At 36.8% G+C, this 27,961-nt stretch overlaps 1 protein-coding gene across 1 annotated transcript in view; it reads left to right on the top strand.

Annotated features, from left to right (window-relative positions):
* LOC139964773 (retinoic acid receptor alpha-like) overlaps positions 1-27,961 on the top strand; it is a 146,343-nt gene that overhangs the window by 20,927 nt on the left and 97,455 nt on the right. The window contains exon 2 of the mRNA XM_071966725.1: positions 25,976-26,047. The gene's annotated coding sequence lies outside the window, so the exon portion shown is untranslated. The remainder of the gene's footprint in view (positions 1-25,975; positions 26,048-27,961) is intronic.

Below are 27,961 nucleotides of genomic sequence, written 5' to 3'. Positions count from 1 at the left end.
GATCAATGAAAATTCTTGACTTAACATATCTCAAGTTCACGCTGTGCAAACTGTTGTGCGCCGCGTCAGAACTACTTAATTTGAGACATTCAGCCATCTTTCGAGATCTGGTATTCTGGCATAATGAAAAGCAAACAAATTTCTCCAGAGGCTGGCACCATAAATAATAAATTTGATGATTTACTTCGCTCCACGCTTACCTGTCTCCTCACAAACTTAGCATTACATTCTACCGTACCTAGTATGTCCTGGTACCTTTTAACACTGTGCACCTCTCTATCACCTCTATGAAGTTCGCTTCTGTCCTCATGCTATCAGCGGAGGTGTTGATGAGACACTTCCAGAGGTCATGAGAGCCCTATAGGTAAAGATCGTTTGCCACATTTCATTCATGCATTAATTATCATTGCAGAACCAAGAGTAAATCAACAAAGTCAACAGCTTGAATTTAGACAAACTTTCTGTTATATTTCAACAAATGTACTTGATTTCAATGATGCATTAAATAAAAGACAATAACAAAAGGATATATCTAGGTGCAGATTTTTATGTAATAATTTGATTTTTTATGGTGGTTTCCCAACAGAAGTAGTAATCAGGGAAGGGAATCGTTCCACATAGGATAATAGTTTAATTTTAGACAAGATACCTCCACCACCCGATTCCACCTTCTTCCACCCTTCCTATCCTCCCCCCTCCTCCATGTGCTACTTTTGGAACTTGCTGGGGGGAGGGGTGGAGGGGGGGTGGAGTTGGGTTTGAATGGAGATATCTTAGATTCAACTTATACATAGTTTGCAAATTGTTAGGAGTATGAGTGCAGATACTGTACCTGTTTACATTATTAACTACAGATATTGGTTAAATTGTGAGATATTGATATTAAAGATGCTATAGGCTGAGCTTAAAAGCCTTCAAGTATGGAACGCGAAAAGGGAAAACTTATTTCGTTGTCTAAACTAAGTTTGATGTTGTCTAAACTAAAGTTGTTGCTGCCGTTTTACCATGCTGTTGCTCAAACTCACGTTGATGTCAAAACGGAAGTTTAGACGACGACGCAAGTTTGGACAACAGAAGTTTAGACATCAATAAGTTTGACCTTTTTCGCATTCCATATTCAAGAATCTACAACAGCTTGTCTTTGAATTAAAGCAACAGATGCTATTTTTAGCATCGTTTGCAAAGTTGCCCATGGTCGTTGCCAAGTGTTTGATTTGATAGCTTAATAACAGCTAGATTGCTGCCAAAGCTGGTGTTGGTAAATGTTACCCATGTGGGGAGCTTCAATAATATTTACACAGGAATTAAAGTTAAAAGGAAAAAAAAAAACACATTTTAAGGTGAAACATGGTCTTGAAATGACATGATATGTTTCCTGGAGATTAAAAATCTCATCTGGATGATTGATGGCGGTCATCAGTAGGTAACATTTAACTGGCTCCGCCTCATAATGAAATAACATGTTTCTCATCCCTGTCTGCATCCTTTCTTGGCCCCCTTCCATTTTTTTCCATTTTTTTGTGAAATCGGTAAATATTTTTCAGACAGAAACATAAAGATGGAAGCCCTTCCTCGTTCCTTTCTTGCAAGAAGTTTGCAGGAGGAAAATGTGTGCGTTCTTTTATATCGGCATATCTGGTCTGGAAAAAACAAAATAATTCTGCCAATATTTTATCAAAAGTATTAGCTATGTTTCACTACCTGACCTGGAAGGCAGGTATTGTATTATTCTATAAAGAAGTCACATACATGAAGGGAAAGGTCGAATGACCTATAACTTCCACTTCACATTGAAGTGAGTGGGTATCCAGTTCTACATTGAAGTGAGTGGGTATCCAGTTCTACATTGAAGTGAGTGGGTATCCAGTTTTACAGTATTAGCTCTATATATGTTAAAATTACAAACATGTATATTGAATTTTTGTGTAAAGAACCTTTATAGAATCATCACCGTGATTGAACTGAGCTGTGCAAAGGTGTTAACGATAAATAATCCCCTTAGGAGTCTTTAATACGCACCATGTCGAATTTACTTCGCTCCTCGCTTGGGTGTGGGTCGCACACAAAAACAGCCCCCAAACTACCTCCCTTTATAAGAAAAGGATACTTATCAGGCTGTTAAAGACTGAGGACGTCTCTGAAATCCAAAAGGATGTATTAAAGGTAAAAATCCAAGGTATCCGGGCAAATTTCCGTAAGATTTTCTATCCACTACGAAAACACATGTATAGACACTTTGGATGGTAGAATGAGAAGGAAGGGCAACGACCGGAGGAGCCGGTTGTTGAGGGTGCACAGTGTTAAAAGATTACCAGGGCATACTAGAGATGGTAGAATGAGGTGCTAAGGTTGTGAGGAGACAGATAAGCTCGTCACTTGTAAATATCTAAATCAGTAAGTTTTTTATGATTTGCAATCGTTTGCATTGGATACAAGGACTCTAAAATACTTCCCATGCTCAGCTTGTAGCCGTGGATTTCCAGTCTGTCTCATCTATGGCATCTAGCTATCCTCAGTCTCCTCCAGTTAGCAGTGAACTCTCGACCTATATATTCATCGGTTAGGATGTAAAGGATTTGTGTGTGGGGGGGGGGGAAGGGTTTCTCTTCATGTTGCTATACCTCTGGGAGGGTAGCATTAGTTAGCATCATATTATCTTTGTGATGGAACAACTCCCCATCTGTGATTTGATATATATATATGAATATCAATATATATATATATATATATGAATATGAATATATATATATATATATATATATATATATATATATAGATGTAGATGTAGGTAAAGATTTATATATATATATATATATATATATATATATATGTATACATATATATATATATATATATAAACGATCTACCGATCCCTTCAGTATGTCGCGGTGGCTTAATGACACACATGGAAATGGGGACATGTTTGAGCTGGATGAATTTTTTGGGGATTGGGGGGGGGGGGTAAGGAGAGGGCGAGGAACAATGAATGAACTAAAACTACCATGCTCTTCTCTTACCTGCCTCAAGTCTAGCATTGCACTGTCCCATCTACTTAGCATATAGATTGTTAAAGGTCTACGGATGCCTAGGAACACCATTGTCCTAATTACTCTAATTGGCAGTAGAAATCATGAACATAGCTGCAACTCCCATCAAAATCCATCAAAGATTGAAAGAAGTCTTTTCTCGATCCCATTTATATTGATGAATAAACATTAGTTAATTTTGCACATTAATGATGTAAAGGGAGTGGCTGGCTAATTTTCTGTTATATTATCCCTTTGAATGTACAACCTTTATTTCAACGACACTGAACACAGGTTTGTGGCCTTTGACGATTTTTGGGACTATTTTGTTGTCTTATTTGAAAAGAGGAATATCAGATTATTCAAATGATATATGTGGGCTTGTAATTAGGGATTATCTTATTAAGGACTAAAATAAGAAAGTTTGATGAGCACAGCAATTAATGTCATAGTTTGCACAGTTTTAATGAGTTCCCCAGACTTATCAAAAACTTCAAATGTGCATATCTTAGAAACAAAAAGAACTGTTCGAAAAAATTCCGACCGATTTTGAATGAGATTGTCACACGCAACAAGAGTACTGAATATGGGTCACATTGGCTAGATGTCCGCAGTACTTTAACATTTTAACAAGTTCTGTACTTTGTTGACCCACTTCTACATCACTGCTCTCTGCCTCTTCCTTTCAAATCTACCCATCATGGAGTCTTTCATCGTTATTGATACCTTGCACAATTTTGTGACACTATGTAAAGTACGATTAATGTTGTCGAATATTTCACAATATATATAATATACATATATAATATTACAGTAACACACGTCATACTTACTTAATTCTAATTGCGGTTGAAACAATGGCTGTTTTTTTTCTTCTCGTCCCTCCAGTGTCTATTTTACAAGGAAAAGAAAGAGATGTAACTGGGTCATCCTTGCTCAGGTTTGCAGCAATATGCAGACAGTCTTCCGTGCTTAGTTTTGCATAAATTTGCAAGACAGTTTGCCATTAAGAACTTTATTATTGATAAATGCAAGGACATTTACGAACACACAAGAAAGGACGACCTTCGTACTTCCAATGTCAAATATCAACACAATTTGGTTGAAAAGTGTCTGGAAAATCCCTGTTTTTGACCCCTGCAAAGTGTATAGCAATAAAAATAAGGTCTTGAGCCTAAGAAAACTTCAACTGTCGAAAAACATTGAAATGTCAGAGGACCCTTACTCAGAACTTAAAAAATGGTGAAGAAAATTGGTTCAAGAGAAACAGCACAGTGAACATTATGGCTGAAATTCCAGGAATGAGAAATGTTCGGAAAAGTGCAATGTAGTACTTCAGAGTGGTAGATTCAGACAGTCTCACATTTTTTTGGGGGTGGGGGAAGGGGAGGGGGTAACAATTCTACCAGGTAGCAGGTCAGGAAGATGAGGAATAAAATAGATTGTAGACAGGTTAGAATTATCATTCATAGATTCCCTAACCAGAAAGTTTTGGGGATTTTTGTTAGCATTGTAATTGCTCTGCATCAAATGCAGGTCTTTTGAACATTCACTATGAAATGCAGGTCTATAGAACATGCATCAAACGCAGGTCTATAAAGCAGCTATCAAATGAAGGTCTATGGAACATGCACTATGAAATGCAGGTCTATAGGACATGCGCTATTAAATGCAGGTCTATAGAACATGTACTATCAAATGCAGGTCTATAGAACATGCACTATCAAATGCAGGTCTATAGAACATGCACTATTAAATGCAGGCCTATAGATCATATACTATCAAATGAAGGTCTATAGAACATGCACTATCACATGCAGGTATATAGAACATGCACCATCAAATGCAGGTCTATAGAACATGCACTATCAAATGCAGGTCGATAGAACATGCACTATTAAATGCAGGTCTATAGAACATGCACTATCACATGCAGATCTATAGAACATGCACTACCAAATACAGGTCTGTAGAACATGCACTATCAAATGCAGGTCTATAGAACATGCACTATTAAATGCAGGCCTATAGATAATATATTATCAAATGAAGGTCTATAGAACATGCACTATCAAATGCAGATCTATAGAACATGCACTATTAAATGCAGGTCTATAGAACATGCACTATCAAATGCAGGTCGATAGAACATGCACTATTAGATGCAGGTCTATAGAACATGCACTATCACATGCAGATCTATAGAACATGCACTACCAAATGCAGGTCTGTAGAACATGCACCATCAAATTCAGGTCTATAGAACATGCACTATTAAATGCAGGCCTATAGATAATATATTATCAAATGAAGGTCTATAGAACATGCACTATCAAATGCAGATCTATAGAACATGCACTATTAAATGCAGGTCTATAGAACATGCACTATCAAATGCAGGTCGATAGAACATGCACTATTAGATGCAGGTCTATAGAACATGCACTATCACATGCAGATCTATAGAACATGCACTACCAAATGCAGGTCTGTAGAACATGCACCATCAAATTCAGGTCTATAGAACAAGTACTATCAAATGCAGGTCCATTGATCATCAGCTAGAATGAATCAATAACAAAACAATAGGGACCTATAGTGTATATTGTGTGAAGCTGCTTATCACAAAATATTATTATACCTTGCAGCCCGGCTGTGCTCCCCCCCCCCCCCCCTCAGCATCCTAATTTTGGACATGGTAAACTGAGTGCAATTGGTGCGAAAGCAAATGGGGAAATGAAGTACAAACATTTCATGGTTCCCACACAGTCTTGCAAAATGGGGAAAATGGGAACAACTAGATGGGAAAAACTAGAGGGAATCCTAACCCCTCTCTCCTGCCTCTTGAAATTTTGAAGGTTACTCTTGAAAACTGTGGAAAAATCCTCATTCTCGTGACTACTCATGACTACATTCATGACTAATTTTAAAAGGTTGTTTTTACGGCAAATGAACATTTGCTGTCCGCGGAGCTGTCAATTGTGGATGCATGCAGCTACCCTCTGATTTGTTGTAATATTCTGCCTTTTATCAATTTCACAATTTATGCCAAGGCATGATGATGTCTTGAAAAGGTCTGGAACTTCATCGGCTGACATTTTCGGGATTATATATTGTCGGGTACTTTCCCAATCTGATAGGTATAAAGCTTTAAAAAAACATCATTTTTTTTTTTAGAGAAGAAAAAACACACTTTGTATATAAATATTTAACCATTTAACCATTTATTTGAATCATTTACTGTCATCCTTACTTGGCTCGGAATCCTACTTTGATTTTACTTCTTCCTGTTTGCAGTGCTTTGGTTGGAAATCAGCTAGTCTATATGCCCTTGTATTTTTTTGTTTCTTGGGGAAGCAAACAGGAATCAACTATGTGATTATGATGACATGTTGATATGTGTCTCGTACGTGTATGAATGTATACATGTGATATTACAGCTTGGGTGAACTCTATTCTACAAAGTCCACCTACAGTGAGGAGTATATTGAACCTTATTGCAAAGTAGTGGATGTCTTCAGAGGTCAAAACCTGATGAAAACCTTTTAAAGGGAGTGAAGAAACGTCTAATGCCGGTAATATTGACCCAGTTTCGAATGAGGTGTAACAGAAGTGTTAGACACCACTATCGATCCCAGAAAATACACACACAGCTTGTTACCTTCGGTAATTAGACACTAGTGTACAGTCAGTACAAACAGCTGCGGTCAATACCCACAGCACAGTGTACAAACAATACAGCGATGGACATCTCAGGTCCAGCTAGAGATAGCAAGGTATCACGTTTCATTACTGTCTGCATTTTGCAGCGGCAAGAGAAAAACTTCACTTGTAAGCAACGGAAAGTTAACTTTATCATAGGGCGGCACTCGGTTTGGGGCGACTCGTCAATGCCTTTAAAACATGATAACTCCATAACTGCAGCTTAGTTAAACTTTGTACATGGTTTGTCCATCCCCTTTGTTTTTACAAGAAGATATATCAATTGGTTAAGTTTGAAGGTCACTGGAGGTCAACATAGATAAAAGTCTGAAAAGCTTGTATACATACACAAAGTGTTGTGGCGATATCGCCAAAAACGGTTTCGGCCAATATCTGATATTCCAATCCCAATATTGATCCTGAAATTTATTCTGATACCGATATTTTTAAACGGCCAGAATGAAGGTCAAATCTCACTTTTAAGTCATGCATTGATACATAAAGTATCAAAATTATCGTCATAAGTTATCATCGTATGCACAACTCACAACCAGTAACCTATGGCGTGAGAAAGCGGAAAATATTAAGTACAAATATATGCAATACTTGCGAAATACATACATGGTTAACTTCAAAATAAATTTTAGACATATTAATATATATTTATACACATATATATTCCCTGAAAATTATATCCTACCATTAGCTGGCTATACTAACAACTAAGCCTAGCCAAAATCAGCAGTGCCTCATGTTTGAAATATTTCTAAACCAACTAGCAACAAATTATGATACACAAACTTGATTCTCAAAATACAATCTTTTCATCAGTCATTTAAGTTTCAACAAACTGCCTCCATGATACTCTTTGCAGCTTCTTATAAGATACACAATTTTTTGAATGATTTAGTAGGGGGTTTTGAACATGTTATAACTTATATTCTCAGCGGAGCCTCAGAAGCACTGTGCAAGTTAGTGTGATAGGCTACTACTGTAGTTATGTACATATAATCACATAAATTACTTCTTACATTGTGATTGACCACTGTGCATTGTTCTTAGGTCGGAATGTGCCATGTTTACAAGTTAAAAATGTGATTGATTGTGCAAAAAGTTTCTTGGATTCTTGCCAAGAATATTTGCAAGCGGCAAAACAGGTGTCAGTGGATATGTTCAGTTTAAATTATGTTGTGTTCAGTTGTATAATACAGAAACGCAAGACTCAAGACAAAGATTTTATGTACATAACGCTAAGTGGCATGTCTGTTTACAGATTCTTATCGGTAAATATTTTTAAAAGCTTGTGTCATGTTTCTTTGATTAAATGATCGGCATATTGACCGCTGGCTATTTATCGATATCGAAACTGAGGCGAAAGAAATTCTACCCATACGGATATGCTGCAGATATTGAAATTAATATTGATTATCGGAGCAACACTACACAAAAACTCAGAAAGTGAGACCTGGATGAAGTCCGCACTTGGTTTGTAGATCCTTGTTGGTGAGTTTATGAACCTAGTTTAAGTTGTGAAAGCCAAAAATCAGTCCCGAAATCAGTCCTGAAAATCTTCTAAACAAGTACTCAAAAAGGAAGGCTTCGATGAACTTCATACGTAGTGTGTGGCTACACCTTATCGAGTACAAGAATCTTGTCATTTCCGCTGGAGGCCAAAGGTCAATTGAGGTCAATAGAGAGTAAGTTTGAAACTGAATATAAACACAGTAATCTAGGAATTAAAGCTTGAATGAGCTTCATGTATGCGATATGTGGATTCACCTTTTTGAGTATAAGAAGTTTTTTTTTCTTTTTTTCCTTCTTTCTGGGGAAGTCAAAGTACATGATAAAGTACATGATAAGCACAATTACTTCATTAAAGTAAAGCTTGAATAAGCTGCTTGCTTGATATGTGAAGACAGTGCACACTATAGAGTAAAACAGCACTGTTGATTTTTGTTGTTGAATGTCATATTGAGGACAACACTTGGTATGTGGATGATCCATGAATGTTAAGCTTACCTTGTGTGCAATGTGTCCAGTTAACAAATTTAATATCCTCTTATTAAATTTGTGATAGAAATCACCAAGACTGTTGGCTCTCCGGTTTACATTACATGTCAACTGTCACACAAATGGATTGCAAATGCAGCTTTTAAATCAGGATAGACATTTCCAGGCAAATGTCAAACCTTTCCAAAGCTATGTGTGGGAGGTAAATTAATGTGTTGAGTCCCTTCTTAAGTGAAGGGAAGGTAAACTTAGAGACCTACTTTCAAATCAGAGAATATCCTGTGGCATTCCCTGAAAGTAGGTAACCCAGAAAGGACATTAACATTAATGTCAGTGTCTAAATAAATGTCTGCTGTTTGGTCTCGTTTTCAACGTGAGGGCCTTCAGTTTGAAGATCAATTCTTTAACAAGTATATCAGTAGAAACCAGTGATGAAAAATTTCTTATGTCTGTTATCAATGTTCTTATCGATTCCCCCCCCCCCCCAGTTCAAACCAAATTTTTCGATTATCGATCCATCCAAGGGTGTAGAAGCAATTTAAAGTGACACGTACGTACACAATTGATTATTTGATTGGCATCTTTTCGATACAGGGGATTGGACAAATTTGACCTATTTTTTCACATATTTTGAAAAAGCTGGTTCACTTTCCATGTTCTACTCTTCAATTAGTTTTAAGTCGCGTTGCTTGAGCAATGTTCTATAAGGATTCTATAAATTTTGTGTTTCTTGTCAAAAATGAAAAGAAAGAGAGAGAAAAATAATGTCAGTTAGCTGATAAGTTTGTCCTTTTGTAGTTAAAAGGAGAAGTAGCATAAATGTGGATGAACAACTTACTCATTTCAAATTGAAAGATATCACAGAACTTTGAAAAGGAATGGCAAACCCAAACACTCATCTTTGGATTTTTGTGGTAGAGATATTTGTTTTGAACAACTTTCCCAAACAGCTATGAGAAATGTCATTCCATTTAAAGGCATTGCTGACTCGCACACAAAGAAACATCTCATGCCGGTAATCTGACCTAGTTTCGAATGAGGTGTAACAGAAGTGTTAGACACCACCATCGATCCCAGAAAATACACACACAGCTTGCTATACCGTCGGTAATTATACACTAGTGTACAGTCAATACATGCAGCTACGGTCAATACCCACAACACAGTGTACATAGCAGAGATGGACATCTCAGGTCCAGATAAAAGATAACAAGGTATCACGTTTCATTACTGTCTGCATTTTGTAGTGACACGAAAAACTTCACTTGCAAGCAACAGAAAGTTAACTTTTTCAGGGGGCGGCACACAGTTTGGGGCGAGTCTTCAATGCCTTTAAGCCATTCCACACTTTCAATATTCTCTCATACACAAGACTCAAGACTTAGGTTCTGTGTCAAAAATGCTGCAGCTGCGAAATGCCCTCCGCAGCAATGCTGAATCAATGTTGTCAAAGAATAGAGATTATATATCTTGGCAGACCAGCAGCGCCCATTGTGTGAAGTCCTGTGCAGCCCGGCTGCAGGATGCTGCAGCCCCCTCAGCATTCTACTCTTGACACAGTGCCTAATTTTGAAATATGACACATTGCACCACATATGTTTGAAGTTATAATGGTTTCCTCATCGATCTCTCGCAATGTTATTTGTTGTAACTATGGAATCTAAAAATACTGATGTTTACTTAAGGCTGTATTATGCATTATATCTTGATGATATAAGCACTCTTTGTTTGGTGCTAATATATAATCACATAGTCATGACAATGTAACGGTTTTGCCGAATTCTTTTGCCAATTCGCTGAGCTTGCGTATGAAAAATTAAAACAGAAAAAGAAAAAGGGTATAGACCCTCTTTGTTTGTACGGTGTATATATAGAGAGGTCAAGAGGTCATACAGTTCCTTAAGCATGCGTCAAAATTAATTTTTCAAAAAGGAACCCCAACTTTGTTAGAACACAAAAGTGATGCTTTATCTTTTCGGTCTGTTCATTCTTATGATCTCTACAGATTGGCCAAGATTTTGGCAAATGAATATTTCATCATAACTGTGTGATTCTGTGGGTACATGATTACTGTCAATAAAGAGCATAGCATAGCCATAGGTATCATGTTTGGCTATGTATGTTTATTTGAATGTTTGAAATGTATTAACTCCGAGCTGTAGATTCAATTAATGTCTGTGTGGTGATACCGTCCCCTTTGCCCTCAAATTATTGCAAGTCAAACGAAGCATATATAATTACAGGAAAACAGACCGATAATAATATTGTCGACAATGAGTTATTGATCTGTTAAAAGAAGCAATGTTATTACAGAGAGGAAACACTTCTGTTCAGTTTTTTTGTTGTCCTTTTTTTTTTAAAGAATATTGAACAACGAGGATCAAAGATCAAAGAGTTGCAGTATCCATGCAAGGATGTAGATCAGAGGTGAAGAAGGACAGGATGCTTTGTTTGGCATCTACCTCCAACACCATCGGCTTGAAGAACTTTTAATAGGTTTAATGAGGCGATCATCGTGGACGAATGGAGTACATTTGTCTGTGGTCGGTGTCCTAGTTTCCCAGTATTATGCTCTCTGCACCATGCTGTTCAGGAAGTAAGCACATCCTAGTGACTTACTTTCCTGCACGAACCTTCCCTCCCTCCCCCCCCGCCCCCTCGGATTTAATTTGGTGAAATAATCCTACTATGGTTTTTCTTTGGCGAGGGAGGAAGTTGAAACCATCTGAAAAGATAAAACAATTTTAACTTGCTATTTGTCTTTTCAAGCTGTGTAAGTAGAACATCTCCGAGGTAGTAAAGATGGGAAGTTGAAGTTAGGCGAGGTGCAGGTGATATGCGAATAGAAAATGAAAAAAAAAACCTCTTAAAAGTTTTGTGTGCAGCTTCCTACTCTATACACGAGGTAGAGTATGTAACACACATTGCAATGATACCTGCTGATCCACTTCTCTGAACTAACAGAAGCTGCAGCAAAGTGTGCAAAAGAAAACGTCCCAGTGATGTTTGCAGCTCCCTTAGTGTTAGATGTATGACACGAGTGTAGGCTTAAGGGCTTCTCTGCAGTATCTGTATGCAATGAAAGTTTGATGTCCAAGATGGAGTAGCCGTAAATTGCCATCACAAGATGGGTCACAGTCCTGCTGTGGAAGTGGGGAGATGCGTGGGGGTGGGGGTTGGGGGTTGGGGCAGAGTGGATATGAGAATTTACTTCACTCCTCTCTTACCTGTCTCCATTCTAGTTATGCACTTAATCTACCTAGCCCACAACAGTTGATAACATTTTTGCTCCCCCACATAACATACTAACTCATCCTTTCAAATCTGCCATCCCAAACCAGTAAATTTTGGGGAGTGTGTAAGTTTGGTGAGACAGCAATTGTTTTTTTTTGTGCCAATGCTCTGGCTGGGATATTACATTCCTTCAAAAAGTAGTCTATGTTGGTGCATAAATAGATAAAGTAACATAGTGTAGTTAGCAATATGCAACTGGCATACACAGTTTGCCCCATATTCTACCTACCGTGAGTTATCATTTGTGATCAGAGACCATCATGATTAACAGAATTTACTGCGCTCCACTCTTACCTGTCTCAATTCTGCTATTGCACTACCCCATCTACCTAGTCTTGCTAAGACCCTAGTATGAACAGCCTAGTGTACCTTTCTTTTTCACAAAGCTATTTTCCCGTATCTAGTTGCTGTACTGCCCAGAGAACGCCCCCTGGCAACGCTTTCGATTGATACTAGGGTCTTACACAGTTCTCCCAAGTTATCTTTTGTTTTCCTATAATTTTGGAAGATTTGCTTAGGAAAAGCGAGAAGCCAATCAGATTTGCCAATTGGGCCGACTTCCCCCAAAATGTTTATTCAAGCCCTGCCTCCTGGAGTGAACAATCACTTGGCCTTAGATTGGTTTGTACACACTGGGAGACGGTCACTAATTGCTGTAGAAGTAACATGATCTCACATGACACGCAATTTTGTAATAATAATATGTATAAAGATTTTGTGGTTTGCATAGTCCACGCCCCTTTTTGGAAAAATGTCCAAGACGTTTGTATCGGACAGATCCTCGGGCATGTAAAATACAGTGGGCAAGCACATTCGTGGTAGGCAGAAACGAACTCTAAGGCATGTACAGTTGTCAGCAAGAAAAAGAAGGTTACAAACGACTTGGCCAAGACTACCATCTACCTAGCTTATTAACTGGTAACATTTCTTCCAATTCAATACCCATCACATCTTTCTTCTGTATCTACCAATGAGGGTGGAGTGCTTTGTAATTGTTACCAGTTACTGGTAGGCTAGACAGATGGGAAAGTGGATAGTAGAGTCCAGACACAGGTAATGATTGTCTCCTTTTCCATGGAGTTTTATGGTTTGGCTGACAACAGTTAAATGCAAATCATCAATTAAACACGTATGAAAACTATCAATTTTAGGATTGGAATTGGTTTACCAAATTGTGGATTATAGCCCGTTTCAATGAAAAGGAAGAAGGCCTTGTTACTTGTTTGTAATAATTTCTCCTCCACAATGCAGTTTTCCAGTCCATTAAAGAAATGTCACACTTGCATTCATTTCTTGTCATCAAGAATTTATTTTGACAATTGGGCACATATATGTGCATTCCGGTTGATAAGCAAATGCCCAGAATGCAATGCATTAATTCAGACTCTCTATGAAATTGCCTCGATTATTATAAAATGATTTCCGACGTGGTAAAAAAACAAGTGATAATAATAATAATGACGACTACATTTGTATAGCGACGGATCCGGGAAAAACCTACTATAGGCGCTTTACAAAGAAGACGAATGCAAAAATACTAACAAATAAAAAAAATAAAAAATATTGATGCGAGTTCTTTGCAGCACCTCTACTGTTTTTGGGATGGACTGGAAATGTGGGAATTGGATGTGTGAAAGGATTGGGATGATGAGGGGATGGTTAAAGGGATAACGAAGGCTGCTAATTAACAAACAATATAACACAGAGCTTGTAAAACAAAGGACATTGATCAAACTCCCTCGGATCTTGATAGCTTGTTCATTTGGCTGAGATCTATACAATTTTGAAAATTGAATCATTTTGTTCATATAATGACATTGCACTTGTAATTATTTGTGATGTCTTTTCATCGACATCACCATTAAAGCTTTTATTGATTTCCTCTAAACTTGAAGATAACCTTGGAAGATAATTCAATTGTGTAACTGGATGCTAGTTGAAGTTGGTATTGGCTGTTGAAATGACTATTTATATAACAACTAAACAAGTGATTCCCATTATGTAGAGGTCTCCATTACTGTACATGTTCAGTGCATCCAGATATAGGAGTAAGACCAATGCATTTTTCTTGTACTTGTACTGCAGGTTATGTTTGTCAGTATTCGAATATTGAGGAAAGTTAAATGTAGTTGTCACGTTAGTTCATGAGAAGAGCTACTTTTTTAAGATTAAATTAGGATTTGCCCATGCATGCTCACCATGTTGGAAATTGTTAACATAATTGGGGGCAATACTAATGACATTTGAACACGAGCTCCCAGTTTTACTCCTAGCATGGGCTGACCTCTAATTTAGTGTGTAGAAGTACCATGTGAGTTAAAGAAGCCTATTGTTTTTGGTGGAGGTCAAAGGTCATTTGGGGTCATCAGAGGTCAAATCGTGAGAACCTTGTAAACATGTACACCCTCACTATACATTACGTGAGATTCATGAAGAAAACTGCTCATGTTACATCATCGAAACCACAATGCATTTTTGCATTCTGGTTTATAACCACAATTTATATGAAAGGATATAGTATCCATAATTCTTGACAAAGTTTGTATACGAAGGAATTGCAATTCTCAGATAGATTTGAAAGCAAACAAGTGTATGTTTTAGTCTGACATAGCAATGAAATATACAAATAAAGTGAATATTCTTCACCTTTTCGAATGTTGGTTACAATCCTTATAAAGCCAATGTTTTTCTTGCAGTAGTAGCAGTAGTAGTAGTGTATTTACTTCGTTACTCCCTTACCTGTCTCCCCACAACCTTAGCACTCTTGTTCTACCATGTCTAGAATGAACTGGTAACCTTTTAACACTGTGCCTCCTCTATGACCTCTATGGCGTCAATGCCCTTCCTTCTCAGATTTGCCACCCAAAGTACTTAGTATTAACATGGTTTAAAGGCATTAAAGACTCTCCCCAAACCGTGTGCCGCCCTCTGAAAAAAACTTTCCGTTGCTTGCAAGTGAAGTTTTTTCTTGTCACTACAAATGCAGACAGTAATGAAACATGATTCCTTGTTATCTTTTATATGGACCTGAGATGTCCATCGCTGCTATGTACACGGTATTGATCGTAGCTGCATGTATTGACTGTACACTAGTGTCTAATTATCCACGGTAGCAAGCTGTGTGTGTATTTTCTGGGATCGATGGTGGCGTCTAACACTTCTGTTACACCTCGTTCAAATTAGGTCAGATTAATGGCATGAGATGTTTCTTTGTGCGCGAGTCTTCACTTTCTTTAACACTAGTATATAAAAAATGAGACTAAATCTTTCGTTACAGTTCTTTATAAGTTTTCAAACCTTGAACTTGTCTTTAGCTAAGATACCACATCAAAAGGAGAAGCAGCCACAGCTGCAAAATCCTGCGTATTGTAGCTAGAATGAACAAATATCAATTAAAATTTGATTATCTATTGTGTGGAGCTGCAGAGGTAGCACAATACATGTCGCATGATGCTGTAGCCACCTATGCATCCTACTTTTGAGTTTTGACATGGCGCTGCCTAATACAAATTAAGAGTTACATAGGTATATGACCTTCATTTTCATTTCGAGCATATGATTGAGTGGAAGCAATTGAACTTATATACCAAAGTTAATATGTTTGTAGGTCATGTATTCTGTACAGGGTAGCAGGAGAGGGAATGTGACAGAGAAACCAGCAGATCATTCAAAAGTTAAAAGAAAGACAAAAAAAAAAAAAAAAAATCAAATAAAAGGCTGTCCATATAGGCAAAATGATAAGAATTGGCAATGAACATTATCCTGAATGATGGCTTTAAGAAGGAAGTGACATATTCCAGATACGAAAGGACTTCAACAATCGGAAGGAAAATGATAAAAAAAAGAAATGGAGGAAGATCTATAGGAAGCTATTAATGGAAGGTTCATAGGAGGTTATGTGCAGTGACATTTAACATTAATATGAAAGCATCATTGGTGTTACAGTAGTAGTAAAGTAGTAGACCAATTATATGTTACATGATGTAATTAAACCAGGGAGGTGCTAATTCGAGCTCCCTGGTTGCAGGGACTCCCAGTTGCAGAGACTTCCCGGTTGCAGAGACTTCCCGGTTACAGGGACTTCCCGGTTACAGGGACTCCCTGGTTGCCGTGACTACCTGGTTGCAGAGACTCCCTGTTTAGAAGAGACTTCTTGTTGAAGAGACTCCTCGGTTGAAGAGACTCCCCGGTTGTTGTGACTACCCGGTTGAAGAGACTCCCCGGTTATTGTGACTACCCGGTTGCCGTGACTACCCGGTTGAAGAGACTCCCCGGATATAGTGACTACCCGGTTGCAGAGACTACCCGGTTGAAGAGACTCCCCGGTTGCAGAGACTACCTGGTTGAAGAGACTCCCCCGTTGAAGAGACTCCCCGGTTGAAGAGACTCCACGATTGAAGAGACTCCCCGGTTGCAGAGACTCCCGATTGTAGAGACTCCCGGTTGAAGAGACTCCTTGGTTTGAAGAGACTCCCAGTTGAAGAGACTCCTGTGTTAAAGAGACTCCCCGGTTGTTGTGACTACCCGGTTGAAGAGACTACCCGGTTGCAGAGACTACCCGATTGTAGAGACTCCCGGTTGAAGAGACTCCTCGGTTGAAGAGACTTCCCGGTTGCAGAGACTCACCGGTTGTCGTGAATACCAGGTTGAAGGTACTAAATGGTTGAAGAGACTCCCTGGTTGTAGAGAGTCTCTAAATACAATTTGAGTGTATTATAGTATAGAAGGTTTTTTTTTTGTCTATCAACATGCATCCTGCCTACGGCATATCCACTTGTGCTTTCATCAATGTGAAGTAATTTTGTTATGTATCATTGAGGAGAAGGAAATGCATCAAATGATTTATTTTTTTGACGATGATTGACTGAACTAGTCTAACAAGAATGGACAAATGTTCAATAGGTATGCAAGATTTGTATTGTTTATCACAGTCCCGATGAAGCATAATAGTTTTCGTTAGCAATGTCGCACAAAGCAATTCTTTATGACAGTCTATATAACACAAACACACACACATACACACGTATGTATGCTTGTGTGGTTGTATATTGATTTATTTAGCATTTAAAGTTAACTCAAAAAGTTGGGAAATGATTGTTTGTTGTTGAAAATATTTGCACACTTATTACAGGTCTTGTTTTATTTACCTTCCAAGTTTCTGTGCGCAGATATATGTATTTATCCTGTATATTTACATCTATATCTGTATTTATATAATATATATACATATACATATATATATTTACATATATATATATATATATATATATATATATATATATATATATATATATATATATATATATACATACATACATACATAGATATATATATATATATATATATACAGTGTATATATAGATATATATATATATATATATATGGGCAAATACACAGTAAACCAACACAAAATGATAACATAGAAGTTTCCACCCCTAAAATTGATATTTCCAATGTTCTGTAATGTTCAATATTACTCATTTGAAGCAAAGAGCTAGAGTAAAAAGTTTCAACTTCCTACTTGAATTTTGAAAAAATGGCCCATTAGAATCCTATAGGAAAATAACGGTTGAACATTGACATACGGCAAGAAAATACAACGGTTGCAAAACATTGACATACATCACATAGATGGCAATTTTTCATAAAGTTTGTAACATACTTAGTCTTTGACCTTTTCCTATGATGGCATACAGTCATGTTTAACTCACAACCAAATTAGAGTAATATATGATGTATATATCACGCTCAGTACAGCATGAAATAGATAACGGGCGAACATGTAAAAAATGTTAGACTGTTATAAATTTACGTTAAGAAATGGCATAATTCAAAAGATTTGAAATGTATATGATCCATGTAACTGCACTTAGAATCTTAGCCAGTAGTGGTTTATATAAACACTGAAAACATCATTTTTTGGTGCACATGGGGCACAGGTGGCAAATTTTAAGAAGTTTGACATACAAAAATGTAACTCACGTGTATGTCAATCTTTTTCACACGTACCACTGTACCACCATGTGCATCATCAAATGAAGTTTCCATGGCTTTTTCATAAACTATTTCATGGTAGGAATCTGTATACACAAAAGGAACTACATGCACTGTATACTTTTTGAGTTTCGCAATTTTTTGTGGTACATTTATAACGGTCAAACATTTTTGACATACTGTTCGACCGTTACCTATTTCATGCGCTACTAAGCCTGATATGCATCACCTATTGCTCTCGTTTGGTTGTGTGGCAGGTATGACTATATGCCATCATAGGAAAATGTCCAAGACTATATGTTTTAAACTTTATGAAAAATTGCCTGCCATGTGATGTATGTCAATGTGTTACAACCGTTATATATTTCTGGTGTATGTCAATGTTCGCCCGTTATTTTTCCCATAGGATTCCAATGGACCAAAATTTCAAAATTCAAGTAGGATGTTGAAACTTTCTATGCTATCTCTCTGCTTCAAATAACTAGCACTCATCCTAATAGAACAAAGAAAATACCAATTTCAATACTGAAAACTGCATGTGTTGATTTTCGTGTTGGTTTACTGTGTAAAGGCCCATATATATATATTGATATATATATATATATAGGCTATATATTGTTATATAATGAGTCATTGCTAGATTGCAAACATGTAGTGACTCATACAATTAGTTAAGTTCTTCCATGCATAGAGATAATAATGCAGAGAATCGGTTCCATGACTCGAGTCATGGTTAACAAAGGAAAATTGCTGGCAATGACTAGATTCAACTTTGAATTGAATTTACTTGTTACATCACATGTATAGTGTTGTGCAGGTATAGCTGATATTCCAATCCCGATATCGGCCTAACACCAATAAGGATAACAATATTTTTTAACAAACAGAATTAAATCGCACTTTAAGTCATGCATTAATACATAAAGTATCAAAATTATCAACGGCTATCGTAAGTTTTTTTCGGTTGCACGACTGATAAACAGTAACCACCTATAAAACACTCATTTGCGGAATATTTGTGTATTCTCTAACACTAGTCCTAACCTCTGTTAAAGGGAGTGAAGACTCGCGCACAAAGAAACGTCTGATGCCGGTAATCTGACCTAGTTTTGAATGAGGTGTGACAGAAGTGTTCGACACCACCATCGATCCCAGAAAATACACACACAGCTTGCTACCGTCGGTAATTAGACACTAATGTACAGTCAATACATGCAGCTACGGTCAATACCCACAACACAGTGTACATAGCAGCGATGGACATCTGAGGTCCAGGTAAAAGATAACAAAATATCACGTTTCATTACTGTCTGCATTTTGTAGCCACAAGAAGAAAACTTCACTTGCAAGCAACAGTAAGTTTTTTTTACAGAGGGCGGCACACGGTTTGGGGCGAGTCTTCAATGCCTTTGAATGAACCACCAAGTTGATATGTATGTAACTGTTTGCTAGCATTTTATTGTTGGGAAAAACACAAGCCCATCCTTCCTGTAACTTCTGTTGAGTGATTCGTTACTCTGTTTGACCGACACTTAGGTTGCAAGTCTTATATACAAACTGTTGTCAAATGGAGCCACAAATTACCTAGCAAAAATGTTAAAAAAGATGACATCATTTGATGAATAAACTGATTTCAGGTAGAAAAAACATATAAGCGCATCCTGGCTAAGAACTTTTACTAGCCTTGTGTTTACCAGAACCAGAACGTAAACATTTTTCTTCAATTTTTTATTTTCCATATAAAATTATATCCTACCATTAGCTGGCTATACTAACAACTAACACTAGCCAAAAACAGCAAGTCCTTTGAGTTTTGAAATATTCGTAAACCAACCAGCAACAAATTGTGATACGCAAACTTGATTCTCAAATACAATCTTTTCATCAGTCATTGATGTTCTAACAAACTGCCTCCATGATACTCATTGCAGCTTCTTAAAAGATAGACAATTTTTGGAATGATTTAGTAGGGGGTTTCAACATGTTATAACTTTTATTCTCAGTGGAGCCTCAGAAACACTGTACATGTTAGTGTGATAGGCTACTACAGTAGTTATGAACAGTATTATCAAAAGGTTTTCCACCCCCGACATAAGTTGCATTGTGTTTGAGCGGTGCATTGTTCGTATGTCTGAATATGCCATGTTCATAACTTTGATTGTGCAAAAAGTTTCTTGGATTCTTGCCAAGATTGCATTCAATTGTATAATTGTGCGCCAAACTGGTGAAATTTGCTTTAACCCGCGACATAGACTGCAATGTACGTAATGATAAGTTGCCTGACTGGCTGTGTTGTGAAACACATGTTCAATATCAATTTGCCGTTATCGGCGGCAATGAGGCCGATAATGCTGGAGATGTTTCAAATATCGGCTGATACCGATATCACAAAGGGTTATCAGAGCAACACTTCAGATAATTTTTGGAATGATTTAGTAGGGGGTTATAACTTTTATTCTCAGTGGAGCCTCAGAAACACTGTACATGTTAGTGTGATAGGCTACTACAGTAGACATAAACAGTATTTTCAAAAGGTTTTCCACCCCCTACATAAGTTGCATTGTGTTTGAGCGGTGCATTGTTCGTATGTCTGAATATGCCATGTTCATTATGCCAGGTGCATTGTGAGTATGTCTGAATATGTCTGAATATGCCATGTTCATAACTTTGATTGTGCAAGAATTTTCTTGGATTCTTGCCAAGATTGCGTTCAATTGTGTAATAGTGCGCCAAACTGGTGAAATTTGCTTTAACCCGCGACATAGACTGCTATGTACGTAATGTTAAGTTGCCTGACTGGCTGTGTTGTGAAGACACATGTTCAATATTAATTTGCCGTTATCGGCAATGAGGCCGATAATGCTGGAGATGTTTCAAATATCGGCTGATACCGATATCACAAAGGGTTATCAGAGCAACACTACATATATTTCAATTATACATATATATATATATATATATATACATATATACATATGTATCTATATATATATATATATAGTTATATATATATAGTTATATATATATATATATATAGTTATATATATATATATATATATATACATATATATATATATATACATATATACATATGTATCTATATATATATATATATATATATATATATATAGTTATATATATATAGTTATATATATATATATATATATATATATAGTTATATATATATATATATATACATATATATATATATATATATATATATATATATATATATATATACATATATACATATGTATCTATATATATATATATATATATAGTTATATATATATATATAGTTATATATATATATATATACATATATATATATATATATATATATATATGTATAGTTATATACAATGTATAGTTATATACAATGGCAAATAAACTGGTATATATTTGCATCTCTGTATTCTTCACTGTTATTTTTTGCGGACAAAGCACACAGGGAGCTGTAATTTGCACAACTATCACTTGCATCTTTCCAAATGATGTTGAGTTCAAATGGTTCAGAGAGGTTGTCCAGGTTGAAATTATATGCCATACTTATAAGATTTCCGATCATACTTTTTCTCCGTAAAAGAAGCGATTGCTTGACTTGTTTGACGTCAGTCTCAACGTCAAGTCAAAATCATTGATTTTATCATTTAATCGCATTTAGTAAAATTCACCTTTTCTGAGGAGTTTGAGAATTCAAGGTACAGCCCAGGTATCCATGAAAGTGACACTATTTAAACATAATGATAAGTATAAACAGATTCAGAATTACTGGGCTAGAATGTTCATGCTATGAAGACAGCGAGGGTAAATATGTCGCAGCCTTGTGTGAAATATCAAAAACTGTGTTTATACCCCAATCTTCTCAATTCGTAATGTTTAATAGTAAACAGAGTGATGGGTTAATTGCAAGCAGTTATCCATTCAAGAAATTAACAACATTAATGCTATCCCAAAGCAATCGGCTCCCAGGTTCATCATTTTTTAAGGGGCAGGGGGAGGGTATAGCGCAAGCAATTCAGGAACCAACTTAGCCTGTTTTGAAACTGTAAACAGGTAAACTGGTTGAGCAATATTTAGAACAGTAAGTTGGTTTATAATTACATCATTGTTATTGGCCAGGAGCATGCACAGGGTGGTGGGACCTATTCCCTGGAAGCTGCAGATATGTTTTTGGGGTGGAGGGATGTAGGGGGGGGGATAAAAGAGAGTGATCGGAAAGGAGGATCTACTCTAATGCCATAGAATGTATCTCAGTCTGATTTCTAGTGTGTGGGGGGGGGCAAAGCCTGGGGAGCAAAGACCGGGGAGCAAAGCCCGGGGAGCAAAGCCGGGGAGCGAAGCCCCGGGAGCCAAATCCGGGGAGCTGCAGCTGCACCTTGTTTCTGCTTCTTCTCTGTCTTGAGTAGAAAGAGGAATTTCAGTTATCTGGATTTGTACTAAAGTTTTCATATTTGGGACCTTTTTGGGAAATCTAGTGTATAGAGATTAAAGTCAAGATGTTGAAAGTACTTATGCTTGGGCTTTTTAGAGGCTTATACTTGTAAATGTGCTATGATGCCCCTCGTTATAAAGCCTATAGGCATATATCCGTTTGGGAGTTTAACACTCTAAAAATGTGTACATGTAATCTTGACACACATGACAAAAAAAAATTGTACTTTAAAATTGTTGTAAAATTGGCAAAATGTTGTCCACAAAACAAGAACAATATTTCTGTCACTTTTATAAGCCATAGCTTCATTCCCTCATGAAGAATTTAAACATGCCTCTGTTCAGTGTTGTCATGATTATTCCCACAATCACATGTTTATGATGAGGTACTTTTTTTTGCCATGGAATTTTATTCCTTTTTGCCATGAATTAGCAAATCATCATTTAGGTTGAAAGGCAATGACACTGAGTTTGTATCCATTCCTGGAATGTGGGCTCAAGAGGGGGGGGGGGGTAGTGGCTGGGCGGGCAGGCGGGCGAGGAATAGAAACAAACTCGGGTGACATTTCAAAAGTTTTTTTTACAAATATGTCTGCATGAAAATGTTCCTTTGGCAGGCAAATTTTTTGAAAATTGATAATTATTGTTTCATTTGAAGAAGATAAAAGAACCAAAGGGTTGTTTCTAGTTTCGTCAATTTTTATATAAGAATTGTAATCGGAATAGGTTTAGGAATGTCAGGGGGGCAAGCAGTGAACTTCCTACCTGACTAATTTCATCTTCCTGATAAAAACTCTCACCGAACTACCAATGATTGAGAGAATCGTTTCAGCCTTTTAGGCCTATTTGCATACAGTCCTTTGTCTCACTGTACAACCAACTCCCCCCATCAACTTGACCAAATTATTTGGTTTTATAGAAATTTATCTCATATCCAGAATTTAAGTTCTTCCTATGACAATATACTTAAAAGTGTCAACTGAAACCAAGAAGTTTATTATTTATCAGATCCACAGGGGGACTATAATCTCCAGTAACCTCAAAATTTGTAAATAAGAAAGAAATAAGAAAGAAAAAACCCAGCAGTGGTTATATTTTCTGGTACCCATTTTCCAAGGGGCCTTTTAGTATTTACATTAAGTTTTGTTTTCCAAGGGGCTGATTCTCAATGGTGGATGACGCTATATATAGTCTCTTGTGTTTTATCCAAGCATTATCCAATTGTAATGTTTTTAATATTTTGAAAGAAATATTTATGAATGTTTAATATATATGCCGGTTATTGGCACAGTTATAGAGCAGGTCAACCGACTGCAATGTTCTACAAAGTAAGAAGAGACCATTTTTTTTTTCCACTTTGGCATTTGTCTTTCTAAATTGTTCAATTGTTTTCTAGTCGTCCTTTGCCAATCATAAACATTAAATATCTGGTATAAAGATAGTATGAAAATCTTGTTAATGATAAAGCTGGTTAAAACAAATTTATTTGATCTTTATTCAACATGATGTCCTTTGAAGGTCTTAGTGCTTGACATCATTAATGTTTGTTATTTTACAATCGACTGCTATGATCTTGCAAACTATTCCAGACACAACAACCTGCTCACTTGTATGAGGTATGTGATGTGACATGGGTGTATGTGGTAGTCTAGGGCTCAAAAGTACGCAAAAACACAAACATTCAAGAACGAGGATAATAGTCAGTAACCAATTGAATCGCTGAATGCTGGAAAGAAAGTCTGAAACACAACACAAGAAAAAGGGGACAGGGGGAAGGGAAGGGAGGGGGGAAGGGAGGGGGAGGTAGGGGAAAATCGAAAAGCAATTACATTTTAGCTGTTATTACAGTCTGTCGGGTCGCTTGTATCTGTAAGGGTAAAGGTACTGTGTCAAAAAGAATGATGCCGATGGGGGCTGCAGCATCCTGCAGCCAAGCTGCATAGATGAAAACTTTTATGCTGTGCAGTTTCTCACAATAGGCACTAAAGTTTTACAATCGACATTGATTCAGCCTTTGTTGCAGAAGATTTCTTGTGCAGCTGTTGCAGTTTCTCCTTTCTGATACGCAGTAACAAAGTCCTTTTTTCAGTAGCACAACAAAACCCGTAAAAATTTGTCTGTGGCCAATTTGCAAAAGGCAAGCCTGGTAGGGGAATTCTGGTGGCTTAAGTTGATTCATTCCTTAAAGAAAGCTGCTGGAAACTGGTTTTCATCCTTACAATGGAAGTGTACATCCTCATAGCATTTTGGTTTTATTACAAAGATGTATGTGTTTGACAACATTGGTGATATTCTGCTTTCCATCTGTGGTGTGTCAACAGCCTGAGTGATTGATGTCATCATGAAAATTGAGCTGAAAATGTTTTTTTTGCTTTTTTTTCTTCTTGATGCCTTCATAGCCTCTAAATCATTATCCATCGAGGGAATTCATAGTACTACCAAAAACTAGGGGAAGAAAGGGGTGGGGGGTATAGACAAAAAGGGGAAAAACCCAGGAAAAAAAAAACCAGGGTCACTAAATGCCAAATATAGAGAGAATATTGACAGATGTACCAACCACATTGCAAGAATAAATCAGCCAGAATTAACTAGATTATTATAAGAGATGAGAGTTTAAAGCAGCATTTTGCGTCCTTTTCTATGATTTTTCTCAACCTCACTGATTCCACTTTGCCATAACGACATACATAACTAGCTAATCTATTTATATTTTACTTCAAATGGTGGCATAAAAGTCGAAAAATTTGCAACTTTCAACTTTGTTGTTCTCCAAGATATTTTCCGTTGGGAACCCAATAAACCTCGCCCATAATATGAATATTTAAACACTACGAACGTCATTGACAGATACGTAATATAACACCACGCTTGATTTGTGTACAGTCTATATGGCAGTTGTACCAGGGAGTTGCATAACAACTCCCTGGTACAACCAACGCGAAGTCTTGAATCTATTTTTAGCAACGGCTCATAACTAAACCTGCATCTCTGATTGGTTGAATTCAAACTAGTGGGTTTGGCGGAATTGTATGCGATTAATTTTAACTGTGAAATTTGTCGAGGACACTCTTCTCATTTATCGACATAAATCGTTAATTACTCGCTAATTAACGCTCTTGGCAGGGTGAAACTTGGATGGTATCTTAGATAGCTGTTTTATGATTGATACATGTAAAAAAATCGATGCACATGTTAAAAAAGTGGAAAAAAGCGACCCAACGCAAAATGCTGCTTTAAAGCTTTCGATGCCACGTTGACCTCACAGATCACCACCTGTTGTCATTTTCTGGAGTAATGGAGGGTTAAGCAAGTCCAACATAGGTTTATTTATAAATACATTTCAATGAATCAAACATCATGAGATATTAAAAATGGAGCTCTCCAACTAAAAACACGGTCTGAAATATTTTTTCAAAAGTATTAAAAATGTCTGCCACGTGATATCCCTTTCAGCATGCAGTTATAACCTTTGGCGTTTCCTTCGATCATATTTCTTTATCTTTTCGTCCCTACAGGTGGATTCTTCGTATCCATGCCTAATACTTCACGGAGTAGATTTGGTGGGGAGTTCCATATCTGATTTGAAGGTATGTGTTTTATGATTTTTTATTCTTCTTTCTTTTTTTCGATGCACTCCTAAGGCAAGTGGAGATTTAGATTGTTAGATCTGTTTTGTACTCTGCAAGTAATACCGAACCTTGTAGCTATCAGACCAGTGTCACTCTCTGGCAGCTGAAGATTACTTCAAATTAGGAACAGGTTAAGCAAAAAAAAGAAAAAACAAAAAAAGGAGGATGATACTACCAAAATTCGTTGACAGATTTTCCCGGTTTGAACTTATGTCACTGTCAAGATGTTTGGTGCGTAAGGTTTTCTTCAAAGAATAGTATATATCTGTAACTATTTTGTGTTTTTGTGTTACTATGCCGTGAAATAAATATGCATGTATATATGTGTGTGATGCAACCTTCTAAATATGCTCAAGATAGGGAAGGAGTAGCCCAGCTCATATTTGACATGTGGCTTATCTAGTATGACTATTACAAAACCTATATTTGGCATGCAGGTCAAAGGTCAACAGGGGGGGGTCAAACTGAAAATCTTGTAAGTGCTATTTCTTCTAAACAGTGTAAGTGATAAAGGTTATTTCAACAGTTTGTAGCTGGACTAAAATGGTATGAATAATGATGACAAGATTTGGAAAGTTTTAAGGTCAGCAGAAGAGGTCAAAGTAGGTATACCTTGATTTAAAGCAAAATTTTTCAAGAAGAATGAGATTGTGCCAGATCTCATATGCAAATTTGTGGCTGCCTCTTTCACAAGCACAAAGTTTTATTCAAAGCTAGCTGCATTCTATTAATATGATATTCGCCATATAAATCGTTAAAATAGGAAGTAAAGAAGGATTTCTAAATCTCGTATAAAATTGTTCTTCTGACCAACCCTGCTTTATACAATACTAATCATGTGGAAATGCCACAATTGAAAATCTAAAAATTGTAATGTCAAAAAAAAAAATTGTTATGTGAATAAAAAAAAAAACTTCACTAGACAGGCTAACTATCTGCATGATGATGAAGTTTTAACATCAAATCCTACAGAATCTCTACTTCATTCAATACATACCAGCTGCTTTTTGTTGATGTTGCAATGCAGTTGTCCTTATGTTATTGAAAGAAACATGGTGGATCACAAAAAGAAGAAGGGTTTGTTACCAATAGCACCAGCAAAAGTTGAAGCGCTTACACTCTGTGAGTTGTGCAATGCTGCCCTCAGTATGCCCATCATCAGTGTGAAAACTTCTAAATAGGAAAGAGCCCCACCATTCTTGGTAATACAGTTGATGCAAAGTACTGCACTGCTGTTAGTGCTGGTAGGGAAATGTAAGACGTTGATTCCTAAGAATTAAGGTCTGTAAACCTTCCTAACTATATCATCATCAATCAAAATGATAGTTTGCATGTATTTTCTGTCCCATAGTTGTGTCCTTTTTAGCTATTGACACTTAGAAAATAATGTTTCTTTTATAGATGGTTGTTAGCTATTTTAAAAGAGTGAGTTAAAAGGCAAAATAGAAGCACAGAAATGTTTGAAAATGTTCAAAGAGATAGGGTTGAATGGATGTTAAAGTATATGATACTAATCCCCCCACCCTTTCCCTCACCCATTCCCCTGGGGTCTACCCCTTTGGTTTGACAATGGAAAACTGAATCCCAGTGGACAAAGGTGTTGTCGCAGAATGATGTGAGGAATGAGTATCAACCTCATTAATATTGTTATTCATAAGGTGAGAAAGGTTGCTATTAATAATCCCTCCCCAGCTTTCCTTGTTAAACCTGTTGATTTCTGTTATTCCTGACAAGGAAAATGTGCAGATCTATATATGGATGTGTGTCAAAAATAATGTGATTTTCTTCCCAGGGGATTATCAAAGTCATTTTTTGTGCAGTTATTTTTACCATTGTTTACATCAATTCTGCAAGTCTCACTACCTACCAAAA

Source organism: Apostichopus japonicus, chromosome 23 (genome assembly GCF_037975245.1).
Source record: "Apostichopus japonicus isolate 1M-3 chromosome 23, ASM3797524v1, whole genome shotgun sequence".
In the NCBI taxonomy this organism is placed as follows: Eukaryota; Metazoa; Echinodermata; class Holothuroidea; order Aspidochirotida; family Stichopodidae; genus Apostichopus; species Apostichopus japonicus.
This window is presented reverse-complemented; position numbering and strand designations above follow the sequence as displayed.